Raw genomic sequence first — 5,897 nt, 5'->3', positions numbered from 1 at the left:
TGACCTGACAAGAGCATAGAGATGTAGAAAAGTTTTAAAGATGTGTTGTCGAGCCACTGGATGCTCAGGGTGTGATATCCTTTTACGCATGAGACAGAATATATGCTTATCCAGAGAGACCTCTTGTGCTAGCATTAATATCCCTCTGTCTCCTGGTACACAGGCTGGGGCCAAATCTTCACTTTGTATTCCTCTTCCTTGAGGACTCGAGAAGACAGTTTCTGCTTTCCTTGTGGAAGGAGGAGTGGGAGAGCTGAGATTACTTTATAGGTCATCTGTCCTACAGAGCCTCCAGATCAAGCTACGGAGAGAACAGTAGGTTTCCTTCTAAATATCTCACAAGAACTTGACACTCCCTTAGGAATCTCAGAATTGTGCCCACAACCCTCTTGAGTCCAGTCTAAAGCAAGATTTTTGCGCAATGGCAGAGGTGGGGACAGCACTGACCTACATGAGGAAGGAGTAACATCATCACAGGAATTGATCCCACACTGATCAAGAAGTTTACACAAACAGAAATGGACTTTTGGTGGAAAGAGAGTAATTCTGCACCAAGCTGGATGTGGGGCTCATGTGTTCTGCAAATTGTACTTCCTGTACCTATTGAGCAAGGATGAGAACACACCCTCTCCAAGCAAAGTTTTTGCCTTTATCTATATGCATACTGCTTAAAATGCTTTTCCTGAAGTTCTTGCAGTGATTTTAAAAGTTTTAAATATGGGAATGTTGTTTTGTTTCTTCTAGCTTATGAGAGAATGAGAATATCAGAAAGCTACTGTCTCATTGTACTTTTGACTGCAAATGTAGAAAACAAAATAGTCATCACTCAAAAAACATACCTAAAAAGCATGGTGACCACAGTCATTAATATGTTTTAATTAATTTATTTTTATAATTTAATGTGCCTGTTTTATATGCTATGTTCCTTTTCATAAATTTACATTTTTCTGTCTATATCATATTTCAGATATTTTTCCTGAAGTTCTTGCAGTAATTTTAACAATTTTTAATGCATTTTAATGGATCTCCAACAAAAACCCAAATGTAAGCAGACAAATATTCATAAATATATTAATAAATAAACTACTAATAATCTAAAAAATAAACAGTCAGCTTATAATTTTAAACATAATTAAATTGTGAAATATTAAAGTATTCATAAATATGTACTGAAGTAAATTTATAATGATTAAATATAATGAATAACCTTATGCTTACCAAAAATTACTGCAGTTATTACAAAGAGTAAAATTATTCTGTATGAAATTATGGTTACCAGAAATTACTGTGGTTACTATAAAGGCAGTGTTTAACTTGAAATCAATACATCCTTATAGCTATCAATCAAGTTTTGTAAGCAAACACTTAAATGACAAAATGCAAAGCAAGATTGAAATTGATGTTGCTGATGTAAATCAGTCAAAGACTGACAAAATCCTTTTGGCAGTGTTACACAGCAATCACTTGTGTAACTCCCTCTGAGTCTTTTTGCAAGATGAAGCATTTGGTGCTGATTTTCGGTGCTCAGTCATCTCTCCAGAAGGCACTTAGGAGCAGCAATTGGCTTTACAGTTATTTCCATCACTGTCTTTCAAAGTGATCTTAATGGACCATGTGTTCTCAGTAAAGGGCTTATTTCTCTTCTGAATTCCTCCATACTGAGGAAGGATTATCCTGTCACATTACTGGGAATTATAACAGAGTCTCATAAGCAATCGAAACCCAGGTGTCTCCAACATTTTCATCCACACCAAAGAGACAAGGCCATATCTGCCAGATTACACTAAAGGGACTTGCAGTGGAGCATCATTGCTCTTGGAGTCCCTTAGTCCCTGGTACAGAAATGTACCACAGTTGTAGCTGTACTGCTTGCCAAATGTCACCCTGAAGGATGTATTTGGGCAGTTCAATGACAGCTGTTCCCACTTGAATATGAGAAGTAGCCTGTTCCTCACCAGATACAAATTTATTTTTTCTTTGCAAAAAAGGCATTGATTTTTCACATAGTTTGCTGCAGCCTTTCTTGCTTGTCTTAGCCTTAGATGTGGCTTGACATCTTCCTCTTCTCCAAAACTTCCCAACAAGAAACAAGAACCTACCCTAACCAAAACAAGCCCTTTAGGAATCCAGCCACAGAGATCATGTCTGCAAAATGCCATAGCATTTCTGGTGGTTGTATAACTTCTCTGTAAGAAACAGTGTACGTGTGCAGAGGAAACCTTAATTACTGTCTTGTTTTCTAACAACTTCAACTTATCAGCATCTTAACTCTTTTCCAGAGTTTAGAGAGCAAATATGTATATATATATATAAAATCACCATTTATGTATATTCAGTTGATAATTTCCTGGCATATGATAATTATGAATTTTGAATGTGTTAATGACAGCTGTAGCTGCATAGCATGCCTGAATCAAGAAAATTTGTTTATATATATATATATGTGTACTTGCATAATTTACACTCCCCAAGAGTGGAAATACTGCTCTAATGCTCTAAAGCAAAAAATATGTCACAGGGGAGTTACTTGCATGTTTGATTTTGCTCCTTTTTTTTTTTTTTTTTTTTTTGGTTTTTGTTTTGTTTTGGTTTTTTGTTTTTTGGGGTTTTTTTAAAGAGACAGGCTTTTCTTAGGCAATCTGCCTAAAACGTTACATTATTCTTAATGTGGTAAAAATTTGATTACAAAACTCCCATGAAATCTATATCACTAGATGTGCTCACATTAGAGTCAGTGTCTTGACTGAAGTCTTTCAGAAACCCTGAGGACCAGATCCACGGAGATTTCCCCACTCAGCTCAGTGACATGTGAACTCCTGCCCCACTAACACCAAAGAGCAGTTTCCATTCCAGGGAGGCTCCAGTGTCTGCCATGCATTGGGAAGAGGGAAGCAGGAGCTGCAGCAAACCTGTTGGTTTGCAGTTGTGCAAAGCCCAAAGGAAATCTTGAGAGAAGCACTTGGGCATGGGCAGGGTGCACTGGATTTCAGAGGAGGAAGATACCACTGCAGGTGCTCCAGAGCATGCACATGGCCCAGGTTTCGATGCCTGCCTGCTGGGCACCCCAGCAGAACGCATCCTCTGGAGCAATCAGAACCTGGAGCCGTGCAGGAATAGACAAATCACCCTCCTGACAGTAGTTTTGCAGCCCTTGATAATGTCCGAGTGACAGAAAAACACTTGGCACTTTCATGACAAATAAAAGACAACTCCTTCTGGGCTTGACCAAACCTTTGCTTCATTGATTTTAAATTAAATATTTTGTTACCTGTTTCAGGTTTTATAATCAAAATGGTTAATTTTTTCCTCTCTTTCGCCTTTTTTTTTTTTTTTGTGTCTGTATGTAAAACCTCGTACCAGTTTTTTACACAAATTTGAAAACAATTGCAGTATCCCAGCATTTCCACAAAAAAATACATAAATGTACATAAAATGTTTGAACCAATTGCCCAGCTGAAGTTGTAACAGGTTGGGAAAAAAAAATTCTTCAGCAATGGCAAGGATATTAACAGCAAGAGCCCACACAAAAGTTTTAAAATATAAAAATCATGATGGTATGGTCCTTTGTGAGGATTTGTGCACATAGCAAAAGGCAGGTAAGGCTGCAGCAGCGCCTGGCTTCAGTAAGCACAGGCACTGATGGCAGTGAAGATACATGAAACAACTTTTGCTTCTAATGGCAGACATTCCTAACTTCTGTATGTTTGCTCTTCTGTCACATGTGCTGTATGGCTTTATTAGTTTTTATTCACCCTGAAATGCTGTTTCTTCAGAGGTGTTCTCTTACCTGAGCACAAGCTGGCTATCACGATACAGATAGTTTCATGTGCCATTGACCCATCTATCCTGCGTCACTACTGGAATCACTTATCTGACTTACTTCTCCCATTTCCCAAGGGTATTTTGACAATTAATTGCTTCAAATTTGAAAACATTTTCACGCCCATTTTTTTATCATTTGTGATGGAATTGCATATAGATCTGAGAAGGGTGCAGTGCATGCAGGCCCATCAATACCCTGCTTTCTGTGAATTAGTCAATAACATGCTTGCACTACAGCTATCACGACCGTAATTTTCTGAAGCAGAAGAATTGCTGTTGTAAAGCTGAAATAGGAATTTGAAAAATGTTCACTGAAGTTGTCACAGCATTTAGACCAGGCTGTTCACTGCATGCATTTTAACAGCAGTGTTCTTCAGCAAGCAAAATCAACAAGTCAGAGGCCTCTACACTCCCCCCTTTGAGTAGCAGGAAACTATGCACTCTCATGTTGCAGTATCAGTAATCTCACTTTGCACCCCCTTACCAAAGTATAAGATTCAGATCCAATAGCACTTACTTCTTTGGAGTACTACGTTGCATTTCATTGAGTCTTTTGATTTCTAAATCCTTCAAATGCCCTGATGGGCAAGGCATGAGACGCAGAGCCCTTTTTCCAGCAGAGACTGTTGTCTGGAAGAACAAAATAGCATTTCTGAACACCAGCTTCCAGAAGAGGCAAAACTAATTATATTTACACTTAGAGAACTACTCCAGCCCCCCTCTATTGCATGCAAATAACCTTCATAGAAAAAGATAATAAGGGGATATTGAAGAAGAATGCAGAAAAACTAAACATTTTAGCTGCTTAACATATTATAATTAATCATTATTTAATATAGTTTTATATCATGTTATCAGTCTCCAGCCTTTCTCAGAAACAACATAAAAGCTGTTCATTATACTAATCACTGTACCCCCAAAGCAGGGGTAAAGGAGTTGCTATTTGAATGAGGTTTTGGGTGCTGATGGGGAAAAGGAGGCTATAGTGGAAAATGGTGGTACTATCAATGTTGGAAAAGTTACCACAGTCCATTTGGTATCTGATATTTGAAAAAGGGAATTATATGGAATATGCAGCTGATACTGTTCATCAAGAAATTATCCAAATTCACTAGAAGGCTGGTTTGCACAGCAGCAGCTTTGACACGAAGTACTCTTTTCTTTTATAGACAGGTCTGACAGATTCTACTTGGTTGGCTAATTAACAAAAACATCTCTCTCACAAACAGTCCTTGAGAAGAACAGAAAAACAGAGTAGGAAAACACTACCTGCAGGTTGTTTATACTAACAAGTTATCAACATTTCTCTCCAAATCTCTAAAAAAACTTACAAGTCCACTATGAGAAAACTAGTCCCATTTTCTTGCTCTCTGACCAGGCTGTCACATCCACATGCAGACATATGCAAACATGTTCTGTGTTGCAAACTGCATATCCCAGCACAGTTCTCCTGGAACATTTCTACAGCCTGCCTTTTACCTGAAGACACTGAATTCAGAGTTTGAAAAAGGCATTTTAGCTATTGTTCTTTCTTATTTGTTTAGTTATTTTTCATTTGTTTTGAGGAAATACCAACATGCTGTTATATTGGACAATGATATGTATTTCTTCCTAGAAAATAATAACATTTTTGGTATTTTCTACATGTTTTTTTAGCTTCAAAGCCCAGCTTTGAGATTCTCAGTTGTTTCAGCTTCAGTAACAACCTTTCTCATTTCCTTAGCATGCTACCCTTTTCCCTTGTCAGGGAAATGCTTTGAAAGTAAGCAAAAATAAACAATTATTTTTTTATTCCCCCACTGAGTCATCTGAATGTACAGTGCCAAATCACAGCCTTTTGTCAACCCTACTGAATATTAGTCCTTCAGCATCTGCTGTCACTGGAGGCAAACATGATATTGCTGATTTCTTCTGGTAACAACAATGTTTGATGCTTCACATAAAGGCACAAAAAGGGACAGGTCCCCAGCCAAAACCACTGGCTGTTTTTCCCAGAACTAATGGCAAATACAAATACTAATACAAATAACTATAGAGAGATGGTGTTTCCAACTTTATCCAACATCCCTTAAGAG

The 5,897-nt window shown here is 37.8% G+C and overlaps 1 long non-coding RNA gene across 1 annotated transcript; it reads right to left on the bottom strand.

Moving 5' to 3' along the window:
* Positions 1–586: 586 nt before the first annotated feature.
* On the bottom strand, positions 587–4,996 carry LOC135290733 (uncharacterized). The gene is made up of 3 exons (XR_010353509.1): positions 4,846–4,996; positions 4,340–4,452; positions 587–1,685 (listed from the first exon to the last, which is right to left on the bottom strand). It is a non-coding gene; the product is annotated as an uncharacterized LOC135290733 (long non-coding RNA).
* Positions 4,997–5,897: the final 901 nt, after the last annotated feature.

This window comes from Passer domesticus, chromosome Z (genome assembly GCF_036417665.1).
Source record: "Passer domesticus isolate bPasDom1 chromosome Z, bPasDom1.hap1, whole genome shotgun sequence".
Taxonomy (NCBI): Eukaryota; Metazoa; Chordata; class Aves; order Passeriformes; family Passeridae; genus Passer; species Passer domesticus.
This window is presented reverse-complemented; position numbering and strand designations above follow the sequence as displayed.